The following is a 21,760-nucleotide window of genomic DNA, read 5'->3' on the forward strand; positions in this document are numbered from 1 at the left end:
AAAATAATAATACAATGTGCTTATTACTAATTGTTGTTGTTGTGGTCTTCAGTCCTGAGACTGGTTTGATGCAGCTCTCCATGCTACTCTATCCTGTGCAAGCTTTTTCATCTCCCAGTACCTACTGCAACCTACATCCTTCTGAATCTGCTTAGTGTATTCATCTCTTGGTCTCCCTCTACGATTTTTACCCTCCACGCTGCCCTCCAATACTAAATTGGTGATCCCTTGATGCCTCAGAACATGTCCTACCAACCGATCCCTTCTTCTGGTCAAGTTGTGCCACAAACTTCTCTTCTCCCCAATCCTATTCAATACTTCCTCATTAGTTATGTGATCTACCCATCTAATCTTCAACATTCTTCTGTAGCACCACATTTCGAAAGCTTCTATTCTCTTCTTGTCCAAACTATTTATCGTCCATGTTTCACTTCCATACATGGCTACACTCCATACAAATACTTTCAGAAATGACTTCCTGACACTTAAATCAATACTGGATGTTAACAAATTTCTCTTCTTCAGAAACGCTTTCCTTGCCATTGCCAGCCTACATTTTATATCCTCTCTACTTCGACCATCATCAGTTATTTTGCTCCCCAAATAGCAAAACTCCTTTACTACTTTAAGTGCCTCATTTCCTAATCTAATTCCCTCAGCATCACCCGACTTAATTAGACTACATTCCATTATCCTTGTTTTGCTTTTGTTGATGTTCATCTTATATCCTCCTTTCACGACACTGTCCATTCCATTCAACTGCTCTTGCAAGTCCTTTGCTGTCTCTGACAGAATTACAATGTCATCGGCGAACCTCAAAGTTTTTATTTCTTCTCCATGAATTTTAATACCTACTCCGAATTTTTCTTTTGTTTCCTTTACTGCTTGCTCAATATACAGATTGAACAATATCGGGGAGAGGCTACAACCCTGTCTTACTCCCTTCCCAACCACTGCTTCCCTTTCATACCCCTCGACTCTTATAACTGCCATCTGGTTTCTGTACAAATTGTAAATAGCCTTTCGCTCCCTGTATTTTACCCCTGCCACCTTTAGAATGTGAAAGAGAGTATTCCAGTCAACATTGTCAAAAGCTTTCTCTAAGTCTACAAATGCTAGAAACGTAGGTTTGCCTTTCCTTAATCTTTCTTCTAAGATAAGTCGTAAGGTCAGTATTGCCTCACGTGTTCCAGTGTTTCTACGGAATCCAAACTGATCTTCCCCGAGGTCGGCTTCTACTAGTTTTTCCATTCGTCTGTAAAGAATTCGTGTTAGTATTTTGCAGCTGTGACTTATTAAGCTGATAGTTCGGTAATTTTCACATCTGTCAACACCTGCTTTCTTTGGGATTGGAATTATTATATTCTTCTTGAAGTCTGAGGGTATTTCGCCTGTTTCATACATCTTGCTCACCAGATGGTAGAGTTTTGTCAGGACTGGCTCTCCCACGGCCGTCAGTAGTTCCAATGGAATATTGTCTACTCCGGGGGCCTTGTTTCGACTCAGGTCTTTCAGTGCTCTGTCAAACTCTCCACGCAGTATCATATCTCCCATTTCATCTTCATCTACATCCTCTTCCATTTCCATAATATTGTCCTCAAGTACATCGCCCTTGTATAGACCCTCTATATACTCCTTCCACCTTTCTGCTTTCCCTTCTTTGCTTAGAACTGGGTTTCCATCTGAGCTCTTGATATTCATACAAGTCGTTCTCTTATCTCCAAAGGTCTCTTTAATTTTCCTGTAGGTGGTATCTATCTTACCCCTAGTGAGATAGGCCTCTACATCCTTACATTTGTCCTCTAGCCATCCCTGCTTAGCCATTTTGCACTTCCTGTCAATCTCACTTTTGAGACGTTTGTATTCCTTTTTGCCTGCTTCATTTACTGCATTTTTATATTTTCTCCTTTCATCAATTAAATTCAATATTTCTTCTGTTACCCAAGGATTTCTACTAGCCCTCGTCTTTTTACCTACTTGATCCTCTGCTGCCTTCACTACTTCATCCCTCAAAGCTACCCATTCTTCTTCTACTGTATTTATTTCCCCCATTCCTGTCAATTGCTCCCTTATGCTCTCCCTGAATCTCTGTACAACCTCTGGTTCTTTTAGTTTATCCAGGTCCCATCTCCTTAAATTCCCACCTTTTTGCAGTTTCTTCAGTTTTAATCTACAGGTCATAACCAATAGATTGTGGTCAGAGTCCACATCTGCCCCTGGAAATGTCTTACAATTTAAAACCTGGTTCCTAAATCTCTGTCTTACCATTATATAATCTATCTGAAACCTTTTAGTATCTCCAGGGTTCTTCCATGTATACAACCTTCTTTCATGATTCTTAAACCAAGTGTTAGTTATGATTATGTTGTGCTCTGTGCAAAATTCGACCAGGCGGCTTCCTCTTTCATTTCTGTCCCCCAATCCATATTCACCTACTATGTTTCCTTCTCTCCCTTTTCCTACACTCGAATTCCAGTCACCCATGACTATTAAATTTTCGTCTCCCTTCACAATCTGAATAATTTCTTTTATTTCATCATACATTTCTTCAATTTCTTCGTCATCTGCAGAGCTAGTTGGCATATAAACTTGTACTACTGTAGTAGGCGTGGGCTTCGTATCTATCTTGGCCACAATAATGCGTTCACTATGCTGTTTGTAGTAGCTTACCCGCATTCCTATTTTCCTATTCATTATTAAACCTACTCCTGCATTACCCCTATTTGATTTTGTGTTTATAACCCTGTAGTCACCTGACCAGAAGTCTTGTTCCTCCTGCCACCGAACTTCACTAATTCCCACTATATCTAACTTCAACCTATCCATTTCCCTTTTTAAATTTTCTAACCTACCTGCCCGATTAAGGGATCTGACATTCCACGCTCCGATCCGTAGAACGCCAGTTTTCTTTCTCCTGATAACGACATCCTCTTGAGTAGTCCCCGCCCGGAGATCCGAATGGGGGACTATTTTACCTCCGGAATATTTTACCCAAGAGGATGCCATCATCATGTAATCATACAGTAAAGCTGCATGCCCTCGGGAAAAATTACGGCTGTAGTTTCCCCTTGCTTTCAGCCGTTCGCAGTACCAGCACAGCAAGGCCGTTTTGGTTATTGTTACAAGGCCAGATCAGTCAATCATCCAGACTGTTGCCCTTGCAACTACTGAAAAGGCTGCTGCCCCTCTTCAGGAACCACACGTTTGTCTGGCCTCTCAACAGATACCCCTCCGTTGTGGTTGCACCTACGGTACGGCTATCTGTATCGCTGAGGCACGCAAGCCTCCCCACCAACGGCAAGGTCCATGGTTCATGGGGGGAGGTTTATTACTAATATGTTATTTAAATATAAATATATGAACGAACGAGATAATAGTTTATTTACAGGAGCAGAGCCCCATCCATTATAGCAGAGCAGTGCGAGATTGGTTTCAGGGCCAAGAGAGGATAAAGCTGTTGCCGTTGGTTCCACGATCACCGAACATCAACCAGATAGACAATATGTGCGCAGAGGTAACAAGGCCATTGCCATGTGGACCTACAAATGCAAGCGACCTTTGGACGAATATAGAAAACGTATGGTGGGAAGTAAACCATCACGCTACACTATCGACGACTTAATGAAATCAATGCCCCTACGCCTTCGAGAAATCTTACGTAATGATCGTGGGTGGGTTGGTTACTAAAAGTATACTCGTCCACAAAACCCATGTGCACAGTTATCTGATAGTCAGTCAAGCTTCGTTTTGTCGCAGCTCTTTAGATACAAGTCCATTTACTTTCAGTATCCTCCTTACAATTCTTGCAATGCAAGATAATTGAAAAATCTGATCCACTCGACGCCAAATGAGGATTGACTGGTGCATGTGTTGTTCAACACACAGTAGTTGTCACCCTCACTGGAATCAATGACAGTTGTGTGTGTGTGTGTGTGTGTGTGTTTCGTGTTCACGCACAATCTGAATCAATACTATTAACATTAGAGAGACAACCAACAATAAATATAGCATCAAATATGACTACAGTATTTTAATGCGGTGGGAAGCTACAAACTGAATTTTTACCCAACCCACGACCTACATATTACGTTAAGTAAGATGTATTAACTTCATAGTATCGTTAGCAGAGACAGTGCGCTCTTGTTGTCGAGGCTTGCGACAAGTGCAGCGATTAGCAGTGCCCAATGCCGCCGCGATTTGCTTGTGTTGGCTGAGCGTGGACACTGCAGCAGACGATCCGCCATAAACAGAAAGAAATCACCTTGGCTCTGACTGCAGTGAGCGGATATCACTGCCTGCGTGTTCTTATAGTAACCAACGTGAGACTCTACTCGCAGGTGCATACCAACGTGAGACTCTACTCACAGGTGCCATGGAGTAATTGCAACGGGTATCATGTCATTAGTCATCAGAATATTAACCAGTGATGAAATGTCCACTCCATTTGAATCCCAAGAAAATAGGAACCTTGTCACAAAGGAATGTGAGGTGATATCAAAATTTATCCAACATACAAAAATTAACTGCAGGGCTTTCATGTATACAGTAGTGGCACACAAGGAAATACACTCCTGGAAACTGAAATAAGAACACCGTGAATTCATTGTCCCAGGAAGGGGAAACTTTATTGACACATTCCTGGGGTCAGATACATCACATGATCACACTGACAGAACCACAGGCACATAGACACAGGCAACAGAGCATGCACAATGTCGGCACTAGTACAGTGTATATCCACCTTTCGCAGCAATGCAGGCTGCTATTCTCCCATGGAGACGATCGTAGAGATGCTGGATGTAGTCCTGTGGAACGGCTTGCCATGCCATTTCCACCTGGCGCCTCAGTTGGACCAGCGTTCGTGCTGGACGTGCAGACCGCGTGAGACGACGCTTCATCCAGTCCCAAACATGCTCAATGGGGGACAGATCCGGAGATCTTGCTGGCCAGGGTAGTTGACTTACACCTTCTAGAGCACGTTGGGTGGCACGGGATACATGCGGACGTGCATTGTCCTGCTGGAACAGCAAGTTCCCTTGCCGGTCTAGGAATGGTAGAACGATGGGTTCGATGACGGTTTGGATGTACCGTGCACTATTCAGTGTCCCCTCGACGATCACCAGTGGTGTACGGCCAGTGTAGGAGAGCGCTCCCCACACCATGATGCCGGGTGTTGGCCCTGTGTGCCTCGGTCGTATGCAGTCCTGATTGTGGCGCTGACCTGCACGTCGCCAAACACGCATACGACCATCATTGGCACCAAGGCAGAAGCGACTCTCATCGCTGAAGACGACACGTCTCCATTCGTCCCTCCATTCACGCCTGTCGCGACACCACTGGAGGCGGGCTGCACGATGTTGGGGCGTGAGCGGAAGACGGCCTAACGGTGTGCGGGACCGTAGCCCAGCTTCATATGGAGACGGTTGCGAATGGTCCTCGCCGATGCCCCAGGAGCAACAGTGTCCCTAATTTGCTGGGAAGTGGCGGTGCGGTCCCCTACGGCACTGCGTAGGATCCTACGGTCTTGGCGTGCATCCGTGCATCGCTGCGGTCCGGTCCCAGGTCGACGGGCACGTGCACCTTCCGCCGACCACTGGCGACAACATCGATGTACTGTGGAGACCTCACGCCCCACGTGTTGAGCAATTCGGCGGTACGTCCAACCGGCCTCCCGCATGCCCACTATACGCCCTCGCTCAAAGTCCGTCAACTGCACATACGGTTCACGTCCACGCTGTCGCGGGATGCTACCAGTGTTAAAGACTGCGATGGAGCTCCGTATGTCACGGCAAACTGGCTGACACTGACGGCGGCGGTGCACAAATGCTGCGCAGCTAGCGCCATTCGACGGCCAACACCGCGGTTCCTGGTGTGTCCGCTGTGCCGTGCGTGTGATCATTGGTTGTACAGCCCTCTCGCAGTGTCTCGAGCAAGTATGGTGGGTCTGACACACCGGTGTCAATGTGTTCTTTTTTCCATTTCCAGGAGTGTATTATGTCTTGGAAATGTATATTTCATTTCCTCTTCCCATATTAACGCCCTTGTTTTAATATGAAGTGAGAAAATAAACACGAAAAACTAAAGTTCCTGAGAAGCATATCAGTCATTTCCTCTTCTCGTATCATAACTTTTATATTAGTATGAAGTAAAAAAATAAACAGTTAAGGTTGTGAAGCATAATATGACACCAGATTCTTATCGTAGGCGCTATCGGAAACGCAAAAAGCAGGGAGCTGTCCATTCTTTTGTCCAACGGTCTGTCTCCTTTCATGCATTACTCCCGCTAGGAGATTCTTATTTAAGGACTTGTGGGCATCAAGTTCTTCAGCAGAGCAAGCCTTATGTTATTGTGCTAATTACGGTATGTAAAAAATGCAACAAAGACGATTTCCCCTACAGCAGTGGGGATATTTGCAAATATCTGTATTCAGCAATGACTGCCAGCTGCCACAACACACACGGAATCCATGCGGCAGGCAACACAACTGTACGTGCACTTCAGACTTCATTCAGTAAGACGTCAGGAGATGGATGGAAACGTCAAATTAATGTCACTTTCCGAGTCGTATTCAAACCAGAATGAGGCGTTATTAAGGTTGTTGAGCGTTCTAGCAATTACACTTTTATAATTCCCATATGAGTATTCCGATAGCCATAAGAACCCGTTAGTGTGAAACTATCGGGAACTGCATTAATGTCAAACTGCAAGAACTTGAGACAATACGCGGACTCTTCTCTTCGCTGGGTGACTTATACTTTTATTTAGGATTCTCTTCGTCCTAGGCGTAATGCAAATGGAACATCAGAGGCGCTTTCCGCTATTCTTGACAAACACCAGCAACTTGTAATCACTGCCAGTTACAACTGCGTGATGATATGGCTCAGGTTGTCAGTAGTTGTGGTGGTGTTATGCTCTCAAACTGATTACAGTAACGTTAATGGTGGCACACATAATTTAGCCCTGACTATCCATTTAAGTAAAGATAGTGTTGTGGCGTCGTCGCTTCTCTTTATTTAGCCTCAGCTTGAGTAAGTCGATTTAACGAACATAGTACTCCATTCGCGGGCTGCTAATGATACAGTATGACTACAGAGATCATCGTGCGGGTATTACATTAATTCTGCAATGAATTGCTTAAAAAATATTACCCTCAGCTATGCAGCTGGAATGACTCATTACACAGGTACTTGGTTAAGTGATCAGTTCGCTGCAATCCTGCTTCTACTGTTTGGAAATACTTATATACTTCATAAATGGTTCAAATGGCTCTGAGCACTATGGGACTTAATTCTGAGGTCATCAGTCAACTAAAACTTAGAACTACTTGAACCTAACTAACCTAATGACATCAGACACATCCATGCCCGATACAGGATTCGAACCTGCGACCGTAGCGGTCGCGCGGTTCCAGACTGTAGCGCCTAGAACCGCATGGCCATGCCGGCCGGCATACTTGTATACTGACCATTCGTTATTTGACTAAATATGAACTACAATCTGATTCGCATAAATATGACATGGGTTAGCGCCGGCACAAAGCAATCACTAACGGTTGGATGTCGTTGAAGTCCCGTTACAATGATGGCAAGACAAATGTTCGCAAATCACCTCTATTGCCTCAAAAAACAATTGCATCTTAAATATCGAAGGACCGACGTCCACACTGTCACAGGGCGTTGAAATACAGCTAAGACGGCAGATGAATGTTTGTGACTGACTGGGCTTCCAACCTGGACTTCCTGCTTACTAGACAGACATGCTGATCACTGCACTATTATTTTTTAAAAAAAAAAAGTTTGAGAAGACTTTCAGCACCAGGTAGGCGGAGGCAAAGAGGGCAGGGGTCGAAGATCCGAGGCCTGGCCTCAATGCCTCCCCTATACCTGTCACTGAGCAGCTGTATTATTCCCATGTATTCCATGTTTGCACCCTTATATACCTTTGAATTGTGGCACAAAATTGAAGTAGTAATTAAGGTAAATTTAAATTACAGATTGCCGCCTCCAATGGCGTGCGTTCCTTGTAGAACATAACTTATAACAGTGAAAAGGGTGACGGAAAAATGCATAACAAACATTCATTCAGAAATATATTCACAATTTAAGTTATTATGCCCTTAACTACAACTCAAGTTGGAGTCTCTCTTCAGTTGCAGCGAACCAGTGCGCACCTATTGCACTATTGTAAGAACCGAGATGCAGTATTTTGGATTTAAAATTTTGTAAATTAGTTGTAAGAAGTAATGAGACCAAGCTGCTTAGGTCATCGGTACCTAGGCTTACACACTACAATACTAACTTAAAGTAACTTACGCTATGGACACCACACACACCCATGCCGGAGGGAGGACTCGAACCTCCGACGGTGGGCACTGTCGGGACACAGCACCCAACCTCTCTTCAGCACCTATCTACACACGCCCCTCGTCAGACGCGAATTCTCATCTTTGCCGCATATCACATGCGCGGTAGCCCCCGCCCTCCTTCCGCCCCCCCCCCCCCCCCCCCCCCACACCCGCGGCCATTATTCCACTCGCTCGCGGCCACACTGTATTCCCGCTAGGGTTCGGACGATGTTGTGCGTCTAGCACCGAAAACTTTCGATGACCCGTCGATACCCAAATAATTATACAGGATGTTTGAGGAGGAATAGTAAATATTGTAGGAGGTGGTGGTATAGACAAATTGCAGAAAAAATGCCCCTGTATATGGATATATGTCTGGTGTCTGTTCCTTCAGGAATGTCCGAAGGAAAAGACACTACGAATCCGGGTTCGAACCTGGTCAGGCACAAATTTTCATCTGACGCCGTTGTTCTATTTTAATGCGCATGACAGCCTGAACATCTGTCCTCCAATCTTTAATTGATTAACAAGGCTGTCTATTTCGATTCGTAGTGTCTGTTCTTTCGGAAATGTCCGAAAGAACCGACACACACACACACACACACACACACACACACACACACACACACACACATACATACTCATTTTTATCTTACGTGCTATTCGGAAAATGTTTGGCAACTCATTGATAGTGCCGGACTCGAGCTGCATCAACCTACTCATTTCACTAGATATTGTTGTAATTTTCTGAACAATTTCTGTTTAATAAGTGACAGCGACAGTGTCTCTCATCGTTTACTTTGTCGGAAACCTGCTTCTCTCTGCCCTAGCCTATATTATAGCAATGAGTGATTGCTCACATTCTTGATACCTCACTGAACGTGCTACTGCAACAGTAGCCAAAGATTCAAATCCCGCTGGAAAAGTATGTTTCAAGTCAGATGGTTTTGCTCCTCCCGTACTGTCATTGAAAACGATCACAACGAAATTAAGTATAGGTATCCTATGAAACCCTTGAGTTCATACTGTGGTGCTGTGAATATGAAAAAAGTAGTTTTTCACAATTATCAGATGACAGATGGAATCTGTCAGACTTCACTAATTATGATTGCATTATTAACTGTTGATTCACAGGCGCTTTTCTGCCGCTTATTGTAACTGTTATTTGAATGTTAGAACTGGAAGAATAGAAACATCAAATTTTCGCCATATGGAATGTCCGAATTCACCCTAAGTGTTCACGTTTCGAATAAAGGCAGAATATCCGTCAGGAAAGCCGACAACAATAAGCTAGGTCATGCCTGTCTTCTGGTGGATGTGCCAATGACAGTGATCTCAATAACAATATTGTACAGTAAATATACATTGCCAACTCAACCACTGGAGAAGCTCCAAAACTGTGAATCGCGTCTGGTAAATACGCTTTCAAGGTTTCGGTCCGATTAAGTCAGTAAAACACAAATAATTGCCTCAGTTATTAATTTATGACATTTAGTTTTCATTCAGTGCATCGATGTATTACAAGTAATTGCACTCTAGCCCCTAAACCTAGTTACAGAAATGCGAATAAGACTCATTGACATATAATGAGGATCTTGCGGCCCTTGCCACCCGAAACTTCGAAACGAAGCTATAGTCACTTCCGAGGTCAGTCACAGAACACATCAGCTGGTATCCTTCCTAGCCGTATAACTGAAACTTGGCAACAGTGCAAATATGTTTGGCAACTCTGTGACCGACGAGTTACTTCCTTGATGGCACAGAACTATCCTGCTAAATTTACTTGATATTATCGTGTCATTTCAATTTAATACTGAGTGATTTTCGCTTGAGATGTGACATAAGAATTTCAGTTAATCCTTTTGAGTCCACGAAAGTCGTTCCACATGGGAAATACAACTACTGTCGCCTCTTATGTTGCGGTTTATCTGCCATAGCGCTTACTGGGTCAATAAGTAAGTGGCAGACACCGCGCCTATTTGCATCTTTTTACTTCTGGCGACAAGTCTACGCTAGGATATTGGACTTATCTCAACGAACGACACAGCGTTCTGATACGCAACCCACGCTATAAACAATATTTTTCCAATTTCTTACGGAGCACTTTCGATGACCCACCTAGTAGCAGGAACGTCCAAGCCCTGAGAAGCTGAAAACTGTATAAACCGAACCGAACTGAATAGATCTGCTACCCAGAACCCACGCCTACGCCATGAGAAGACACGTTTGGACGAGCTGGCATGCTGTAGGCGGATACACTTCAGCAGCTCCTGTAAGAACTAGACTTTAACTACAAGTCGCACAACGACTTTTTTTTAAAAAAAAAACTTTTCCTTATTTATTCCTCATAATTTGTTCTTAAAGGAAAAAGAAATTTGATTTTGGCTTTGAGAAACTTTTTTTTTTGTTCCAAAAGATCGCTTCTTCGCCAACAAGACGAAGGAGACTCATTTTTGTTTACTGGAAGGAGAAACCAGTATAATTGGAGTCTTTGTTTTCTTTTGAAAAAAAAACTTTTCCTTATTTATTCCTCACAATTTGTTCTTAAAGGAAAAAGAAATTTGAGTTTGGCAAAAAAATGATAAAAAAAAGAAAAAAAAAGCTAGCTCGTAGGTAACGTGCTTGCCTGTCAGGTGCATGCTGCCTCTGTTCGCCTGTCGAGCCTCGCCGAAAGCCAGATTTTTAATTGTTTTGTAGCAGAGCTACAAGCAGGCAGATACAAATTCAATGAGGGAATCGTGAGACAACGCTCTAGCAAAACTCGTCTTGCTTCTTTTAGTAACCCTTAGTGTCAAAGCGAAAATCCTTGAGGTACTGCCAAATTCATAATGCCACGTTTTTGTTTTCTGCCGACATATTTTTTGTTGTTGTGAGTACATAATTTTATCTATGAACTGCCACATTTTCATAATACTTGCGAAGCAAATCACGTGAAGTAACATTTTCGTAAACACAGTTAATTAATTAAGTCCCCAGCAACTATAAAATCTACGAAACCAATAAGCAGAAAAGTAACTGTTCTGTATGTGGGAGTGTGACTCAACGTACGCATCTGGCACGGTTCTTCTTCAATAACACAAGAATTTTTATTAACATTTATACTGACGTGACAAAAGAAAATTAGAAAACTATAATTACGCAAGAAAACCAGAATTCACTCTAATACAAGAACACAAGCCAGATGCTTTGTTGACTGAACCTGTAGTGACGCATTATTTCAGATACACAAATAATAAAAGAACATTGTAGTTTTTACCTTCATATATATTGACGAAATGCACTCATTACAATAACATCTGCTATCTCTCCCATCAAATAACTGCATAAAACATGGAACAACACTCTTTACTACAACATCTTACTCCGACTTCACGACAAGCAGTGCCCACTAGCACATCTCGGCACGAACTCTTAACACACACTGTCCTCTACGAGCTCTCGACAAGCACTGACTGCTACGAACTCTTAACACGCACTGTGGAGGCGGCTTAATAGTACTCTTTGGCGCAATCTCTGGCGCAGTGGCACAGTGTAGCCACCTTTCATATGCCCCTCCTCCACAGGCCAGAATTTGATGGTATTTTTGCCAGCATTGGTGGTGAAAATACCACCAAATTCGTCCACAAAAATACAGACAAAAATAAAAGATAATATTAATACCTAAATATCACATAATTAGTTAAAAATTTTGGCTTTGCACTGACCTTTTACTAACCTAATATATGAAATACAGTAAGCAATACAACTTCTTTTCATACATGTGACTTTACATAATAGTTTACACAATATACAAAAAATCAGTTTATACAAATGTTCACCTAAAATGCTTTCAATGATTAGTTTATACAAAAAAGAACACCAACAGGTAACATCTTTTCAGTAAAAGCAGTCCATCAGTTGCACCCAGTAAAGTTTAGCAGGTACACCCAGCAACAAGTCACATTAGTTCAGTAGAAGCAATCCATCAGATGCACCCAGCAATGTTAAGCAGGTGCAGACGCCAACAAGTGACTTCATTTCAGTAAAAGCAGTTCACCAGTTGCACCCAGCAATGTTGAGAGCAGGTGCAGACACCAACAAGTGATACCATTTCAGTAAAAACAGTCCATCTGTGGCACCCAGCAATGTTGAGTAGGTGCAGACAGCAAAAAGTAACATCATTTCAGTAGAAACAGTTCTAACAGTGGCACTCAGTAAAGTTCAAGAGGTACACACAGCAACAAGTCACATTAGTTCAGTAGAAGCAGTCCATCAGAGGCACCCAGCAATGTTGAGTAGGTGCAGACAGCAACAAGTGACTTCATTTCAGTAAAAACAGTTCATCAGTTGCACCCAGCAATGTTGAGCAGGTGCAAACAGCAACAAGTGACTTCATTTCAGTAGAAACAGTTCATCAGTTGCACCCAGCAATGTTGAGCAGGTGCAGACACCAACAAGTGACACCATTTCCGTAGAAGCAGTCCATCAGTTGCACCCAGCAATGTTGAGCAGGTGCACACAGCAACAGGGGACATCTTTTCAGTAGAAACAGTTCATCAGTTGCACCCAGCAATGTTGAGTTGGTGCAAACAGCAAAAAGTCACATCTCTCAGCAGAAGCAGTTCCAAAAAATTCACCAGCACTGATCACACTGTTTATCAGAGTTTATGAGCAGAAATTAAACATGTCCTAGTGGCACCAATCATGTAGAAAAGGTACAAATAACAGTCCATAATTTTTTTTTTTTTACAATCACTGATCACACAGTTCATCAGCAGAAATTAAACACGACCAAATGTCACACATCATGTTGAAAAGTGCAGGTAACAGTTCAGAATATTTATCTTCACTAATCAGACAGTTCAGGCATGAACAATAGTTTGAATGCACATACAAATGCTTTTACAGTAACATACAAATCATAACAAACACACAAATGATATCAGATAATTGTCCTATTAACTATTACAATACACAAATACCAGTAAACCTATAATATTTATGGGTGTCAGTGCAAGCCACTACAAACAAATAAAATAATATTTAGGAGATAGGTGGGTAGGATTAGTAAAGGAAAACACACAAAACACACTCACTCATCTTTCATCCACATTAGTGCTACTGTGTAATTGAATAGTGTTAACTGTGTAAATGAAATTCTGTCTAAATCTGATGTTCATCATGTGTATCAAGTAGTACTGGCAGCAATGTATAACAGTCAATAATAGTTAAGTCAACGTCATAGTCATCATGTCAAGACCAATGTTTGCCAAGCCAGATCAAAATGTACTGTTGTTGAACAACTGTCAGTGAGCTAAGATATGCAATTACTTCCTCTCTTCAAAAAAAGTATATACTGCTTAGTGATTTAACAAAGTGTGTATATAGACTATCTTCCTTCTATTTTAGTGTTCTAGTCTGCTATTTTCATCCTCCTTGTTCCATAAGACCAACAAAAAAATATGCTCCTCACTTACTTTATCTCTTATACACCAAAACTCCAATAATCATCAGCTTCACACAATCTCAATAATACCTTAATAATACCTCTTCAATACGTCTTATCATCAATATCATTTACCTTACCTCTTGTCCACAAAAACTCCAATAATCATCTACTTCACATACTCTCAATACCTCAATAATACGTCGCTACATATAAACCTCAGCACCAATATCATTACACTTCCATAACAACTCTTTCCTCTAGTCAGTCTCCTCGAACAAGTACAGATAAAATCCTAATGCAACTTCAATTCAGCATCCCATACAATCCGAAGACACAGTGTCCACACACAACCTCTGTGTAATCCATCTGACCCAAATTTTCTACTCATTATAAATTATAAGATACATTTTGGTTCCTTGTCCATCATTAAATAAAAGAAATGCATACCTGACCTCTAACAGACTTAGTTCGAATAACTCTCAGTAATTAAGTACGATTACGGAGTGTGAATAATCATAATGTTTCACAGTGTGTACACCACTTCAAGAATTATGGCAAACAGAAGCAAACATGTGGAGTATTTCTTGTGTCAAGTGTCACTTCCTATTTCAATTGCTCACGAAAAATGCAGTGTAATACTGTCAATGGTCTAAACCTAGTTTCGGTCTGTCATGTCGTTAGCCTCCTTCCTATTAGCATAAATTTATACAGCTTCCATAAAACCTCAGCTCATGTGACTTCTATGACTTTCTTGTACTACTGTCGTTCGTCGAATTATAGCAGTTAATTTTTTTATCTTAAAAATATAAGGCACTGAGCGTAAGCAAAACATGCAATAGCGAGTAAATATACCAGTAGAGAACAGAATGTCAACAAGTGGATGCAGCACAATTCTTACAACGAGGCTCTGCCAAGCGAACAATCTATAATTAATCCAATAGTGTGACCTAAACTCTATATTCGTACACTGTACATCAGCATTGCTATATTCTAAATTGAAGAGTAGTTATGACAACAAAACAAAAATGTGTAAATATGCAATCCATACAAAAAGCAGCAAACATATATCTTACGTAATAAACAAGTCATTAGCATCATATCAGCCTAAGCAAATAAATGTTCATATGTCATCTTAACAAGTAAACATGGAGGCGCAAGCAGATAAATCACAAAGTATAACTTACGTACCTAAACACATCAGCACAATAAATCAGGTTACAATTATAATTTAAATAAATAAGCACAGCAGGCACATAATTAAAAAATATGACATCAGTGAAATAGCAGTGCAGCCAAGCGATGCATAATATATACAAGTCACAACCCAGTTCATTAATAATCATTGTCAAAATCAGTTAACGTACGCAAGCACGTCGCTTCACAAGTAAATTCATAGAACATGAAAGTAGCACATCACGTAATCGCGAGCAGCAAATTACGTCTAAAGTACGTACCTAAGTGGAAATATGTTACCTGAAAAATAAACTCCATTAATAGTTACCTTTTTAGTTTATTAGTTTCTTCTTCGAAATTACATTCTTCCTGAAATTTTCACGATAGCAAGTCGTCTTAACGTCGGACACGCACAGAATTTACCTGAGGTTCTTAAATACTTTATACACCGTATCCTGCAAAATACTGAATGTTAATAACACAATTCAACAAGTCCTTATAGCTTTATACTGAATTTAGTCGGAGAAATTAGACTGTGTATTTGTTTACGTCTGTCAGTCCATTCGCACTGAGCGCTCGATCAGCTGTAGGCGCGTGACGTAGGAAGCAATTGTTCGCGGTCAACGACTGCCTTGTGCGGCGCGCAGACTTGACTGTTGCTTTGAGTATGTGCCGCCGCCAAAACACAGCGCGGTATCCTTGTACTCTCCGCATGTTTACATCTAGCTGTTAGTTTCTCACAAGTATGTCATTCCACAAAAATTTTAACGTTTGATATATGATGTATTCCTTTAGAGCGTCGAGATTTAAGAGTTTCTACTTCGACAGTGTTATCATGAATAATTTTACGAATTCTATATTATAAAGCAGAAAAAATTTGCGACACAAGCCTTTTCCTTTGTGAGACAAACGGTGGGACTTAATTAACACCTTCTGACCAACTGACAAGATTTTTGAACGACCAGGACGCTTAGCTGATTTCTCTCTTCTAGCAGCCGCAGATGCAATATTTCGTAGAGCCAGGTTGACAACCTCAGAATGCCGTAGTTTCCGTGAAGGCGGAAAAGGAACTATTTCAGAAATGCGATTTGTTGGTGCTTTATTTTTTAATGTCAGTAAAGGCGGTAAAGAAGTTGAATCATTAGGGAGTTCATTCAGAATGTTTTGAAAAATATGAAGATACTGATCCCAAGTTCTGTGATTCTGATGACAATAAAGACGGCACAATTTATTGATTTCCTTCATCCATCTCTCTGAAGCGTTAGATTGAGGGTGAAAAAGTGAAATGAAAATTGGTTTCGCCCGCATCTCGTGGTCGTGCGGTAGCGTTCTCGCTTCCCACGCCCGGGTTCCCGGGTTCGATTGCCGGCGGGGTCAGGGATTTTCTCTGCCTCGTGATGGCTGGGTGTTGTGTGCTGTCCTTAGGTTAGTTAGGTTTAAGTAGTTCTAAGTTCTAGGGGACTTATGACCACAGCAGTTGAGTCCCATAGTGCTCAGAGCCATTTGAACCATTTGAAAATTGGTTTAATTTTACGACGGTGTAGAGTACGAAGCCAAATTTTAGAACGAAACTGTGATCCATTATCTGATATAACCTTATCAACGTGACCAACTTCTTTAAGAAAATGTTTGATGAAAGCATTAGATACTGAACGAGCTGTTGCTTTGCGTAAAGGTGTAAAACATACATATTTTGACGTCAACTCCACTGCTACGAAAATGTACGCAAAACCATTAGTAGAACGAACCACTGGACCAAACAAATCGACTGCAGCCATCTCCTTTAATTTCGCTGGAATGATGGGAAACAACGGTGCTCTGTGAGAAATCGTTGGAGGCTTAGCCATTTGACATAATTTACATTTGGCAAGAACAGATCGAATACGTTTTTCCATATTACTGAAGTAACAATTTTCTCGTAATTTGTGAAAGCATTTTCTGGGACCAAAGTGTGCATAACTGAAATGCGTATACCAAATCAGCTTATTGACCCACTCATCAGGAATACAAACTAACCAAACGGATTTGTCGACCGATTTTCGTTTAAAAAGAATGTCATTGCGAACTAAATAATGCTGTCTAATCGCCACGCTTTCCTTTCTCCTCCACTTCTCCTTAATGTCCTTCCAGATTGGATCCTTATTTTGCTCCTTAGCGATGTCCTGGAGCGAAGACGAAATAAAGTTCTCAAACGCAACACCTTGAATATACATCAAACAATAATTGTTTTCTTTGCAGTCCTCTTCAGCACTTTGTTTCAAACCCATAGGTGCACGTGATAAAGCATCAGCAACAATATTTGAAGAACCCTGTATGTAAACAATACTAAAGTCAAATTCCTGTAGGTACAACGCCCATCGTGACAATCTGCCATGAGTTAATTTCGTTGACATAAGAAATTCCAGAGCTCGATGATCGGTATAAACCTTCGTATGTCTGCCAAACAAAAATGTGCGAAATTTTGTGAAAGCCCAAACAACAGCCAAAGCTTCAAGTTCCGTAATCGAATAATTCTTTTCTGATTTAGAAAGAACACGACTTCCAAATGCAATAGTTTTCTGTACTACAACGCCGTTTTCTTCTATCTCTTGAAATAAGTGTGCCCCTAGGCCCTTGTATGATGGGTCCGTCGCCAAACAAAATTCTTTAGATAAATCCGGATGTGAAAGAAGTGGAGCAGCAACTAAAGCATCACGAAGCTGTTCAAATTCTGACTGAGCTTCCTCATCCCAACACCAATTAGATTTCTTTCCAGATAGTTCACATAAACGAGGTGTGGCCAAATCGTCCAATTTAACAAAGCGTCGAAGAAAATTACAGACACCAAGGAAACTACGAACATCACGTTTTGTAGTAGGAACAGCATAATTACGAATAGCATCTAATTTTTCTGGATCAGGAAGAATACCTTCTGTAGAAATAATGTGGCCGAGAAATTTCACCTGTGAACGACCAAATTCAGATTTTTCTAAGTTCACTGTAATGCCAACTTTTGCAAAAATACGTAATAATGAATCCAAAATTTTGTTGTGCTCACTCCAAGAATGTTTAGCAATAAGAATGTCGTCAACATATGAAGTAATATTGTCACGAAGATAAACAGGTAAAATTTCATTTAAGCTACGAATGAATGCTGCTGAAGATACAGTAAGTCCAAACGGTAATTTCCGAAATTGGTAACAGTTACCAAAGGCTAAAAAGGCAGTATATTTTCTACAGTCAGGGTGGAGTTCTATTTGCCAAAAACTTGCGCGCATATCAATCGTGGATAAGACTAATTCCATGGAAATGTTGAAGAAGTTCATCTAAATTTTGTGGGCGGTCAGTTTCAGGAATGATGATGTTATTTATCTGTCTGGAATCCAGAACCAAACGAATTGACCCATCCTTTTTAAGAACAACGTGTAATGGGCTAGTATAAGGACTGACTGCAGGCTCAATAATGCCCTGATCTAACATGTACTGAAGTTCATTCTTAACCTTGTCTCTGTAAGCCAAAGGAATAGCGTACGTTTTCCCGCGAAATGGTGTGTGTTCTTTCACTTTAAATAAATATTGTAAGCCTTGTATAGTTCCTGTGTGATGACTAAACACTGTAGCATGTGAAGTTAAAATGTGGTGCAGCTCTTCTCTTGCAACGTCATCTGGCACTTCAGCTTTCTTAACCTTTTCATTAATTAATTCTTCGCTATTAATTATATCATCCATCGCGTCTCTGTATCTATTGTCATTATCATGAATAAACACATTGTCGTCATAATGCTCAACGAAAACATCAGAAGTAAGAAACCTTAAACATTTTGTATCTGACTCAGATCTTGTTAAACACTCGAAAAATTTTAAACATTTCGGCATTCCAGCAACAGTCAAATTTACACTTCCTTCTTTAAAGTTCAAAATTGCCTTATGTGCGTTAAGAAACTCCATACCTAATATAATTTGTGTACTGAGTAATGGAACAATAATAAAATTAGCAGAAAATTCGTATCCTTGACAAATGAAATTTAAATTGGTCTGTTGTCTGACCTCCACACTTTTTCCAGAAATCGCACCTCGAATTGTAGTTTTAGAAATAGGTAACACAGGACAGGCAATAGTTCTTTCACATATACGAAAAACTGATTCACTAATGACATTCAATGGGCTCCCAGAATCTAAAACTGCAGTGAACTTATTCTTACCCACACATACTTCAATAACAGGATGTAAAATTGCGTCTACATTATTTTCCTTTTCGTCTAACAAAATGTCTCTCATGTCTTCCAGGCATACGTAGTGTAAAGCCGTAGTGTCATTGCTTTCTGAACCGTCTATATTGCTGCCAGAAGCCGAAGCTGCAAGTCATTGTCGATTGTTTGCGTCACGTCTTTGAGTATTCGCGTCATTTCGCGGATCCATTTCTACGATTTGCACTTGTCTCTCTGAAATTCTGTCACGTGGAGGATGCCAATTAGGTCCCTCCTGTCTGTTAGATACAAATTCTTGGTTGTGTCTGTTATTAAAATTTCTGTTTTCCTGTCTGTCTGCATAACTACTTCTTGTGTAATTTCGACTGTCATTTCTGAAATTATTGTTGTATCTACTACCCTGACTATTTCTGTAGTAAGAATTTCTATTACTGTATGAATAATTTCTGTCCTGATGATACCGATTACTGTTTCCGTATGATTGATCATTCCGGTACGAATTACCGCTATTGTCTGTGTAATTTCTGTTAGAACGTCTGTTATTGTCATAGGGCTGGTATCTATTGTCCTGTCTGTTACGTCTATCGTTCTCAAAGTTACTCACATAACGCCCGTTCCGATCACTATCTCTTTTCTCTGGAAATCTATTGTAAATACTGTTACTGAAAAAGTTACAAGAGGTCCCGTCGTCGTTGTCATACTCAAGTTCTTGCAACAAAGTCTTAAAAGTCTCAATGTCGTCTTTACATCTTCCGGCCAAAGCAATTTGTCTTATGGATTGTGGCAGCTTAGTTAAACAAATGCGAATTAATTCAGTCGGGCTATAAGGGTTGGACAGGAACTGATTCTTTCGAATCATGTCTTCAAAGTACTCTGCCGGCGTGCGGAACTCAGACTGTTTGAAATTACGCTGCATAATAAGACTGTGTTTGACTCTGTCTTGTGTGTTTTCGGACCAGTATGCCGATAGAAATGCATGATAAAAATCATTTAGATTATTACAATCTCTAATGAGTGCACGCATCCGCGTCGCCGGTTCGTTTTCTAAATATCCACACATAAATTCCAGTTTGTGACTTAGTGGCCAATTTGGTGGAAGTGCGTACATAAATTGATCTAACCATGCACATGGATGTATGTCATTCTTAGAATTGCGGAAGATCTTAAATTTCCGGACAGTCAAAAAGTGTTTATAGTCAAAGTTTTCGCCTCGTGGCGACAAAGACCTGCCGCGTCTGTCCCAGTCCGAATGTCGATTATTGTCAAGTTCACGCGCCTGGCGCTCTCTTGTTGCTTCTCGTAAATGAAATAAATTACTTTCTTCATACCCCTCTGCTATCTGTGATTCTAAGTTCCTTCTACTGTCCTTTCCTACTATTTCGCCTTCAATTTGTTTGACTTGCTTCCGTAATGCCTCAAATTCCCTTTTCACACGTTCATTAAATTTTCCCTGATTTTCAACATGCTTATTTATGTTCTGGTATTCTTCGGTTTCTGTAAATGGCAATGGAGCTGTATCATCTGAATCGCTGTCCCCATGTAAACTAAGATTTGTCAATTTATCTGAAATTTCCTCAACTCTTTCCGATAAGTCATCTATTTTTTCTTTCTGTTTATTTACGTCTTCCGTAAGTGTCGCGACTCGAGTTTCAGTATTAACACATTTAGTAGTTAACTGTTCATACTGTTGTGTTAGGTTATTTAATCTGTCATTTGGTACGGATCCTTCGATTCTCTCAAATATTTCTTCCTTATCCTTTGCACGTTGTAAATTTAACTCTGAAAAATTCTGTACTATCACGCGATCTCTTTCTTCCTGTTCTCCATCCTGTTCCCTTTGTCTGATTTCTACTGCAATTAATCTATTATTGTGAGAATTCAGAATCGGTTGTACTTCTTCCCTGATTTCTTTCTTTAATTCATCTTTCATATTTTTGAAACATGTCCCTATTCGTGAATCTATCCGTGTTTCCAAAGTTCCCATCTCTGTTTTAAATTCAGATCCTAACCGAGTTTCCATTGTTCCCATCTCTGTTTTAATTGTTCCCATCTCAGTTTTAATTGTTCCTATCTCTGTTTTAAATTCAGATCGAAACTGCTCCATTGTTCCCCTATCTGTTTTTAATTCAGATCGTAACTGTGATCCCAAATTTAATATTGCACTCATCAACTGCTCCGTACTAACTTTTTCGAAATTCCTTTCGCCCCTAACATTTCCCACAAAACTAACTTCCTTCTGCATAGCCATAAAGCTATCTGTGTTCGATACTATTTCAGAATCTTCTATCGCTAATCTCGTATTCTGTGAATTTTCTGATTGAGAAAAATTTTGAAATGGTTCCGGACTGTCTTCCCGACTTATTACATTGTTTTCCACTTCATTATCCATCATACTGTTTTCCTCTGTTGGCGAGTTCGCCATGTCAACAATTTCGTTATTCTCACTATTCATCATTTTTGCCTTTTTCATTGATCGCGTAATCATTTACAAAATATACAAAAAATTCGTCACTGTACGAAAATTACACACAATGACTCTTTATCTCCAACAATACCATTCAAATGCAATGACTCCCTCAAACACGATCAATCGAACAATTGAAATAATTGCACTAAATTGTCAAACC

This window comes from Schistocerca americana, chromosome 7 (assembly GCF_021461395.2).
Source record: "Schistocerca americana isolate TAMUIC-IGC-003095 chromosome 7, iqSchAmer2.1, whole genome shotgun sequence".
Classification (NCBI taxonomy): domain Eukaryota; kingdom Metazoa; phylum Arthropoda; class Insecta; order Orthoptera; family Acrididae; genus Schistocerca; species Schistocerca americana.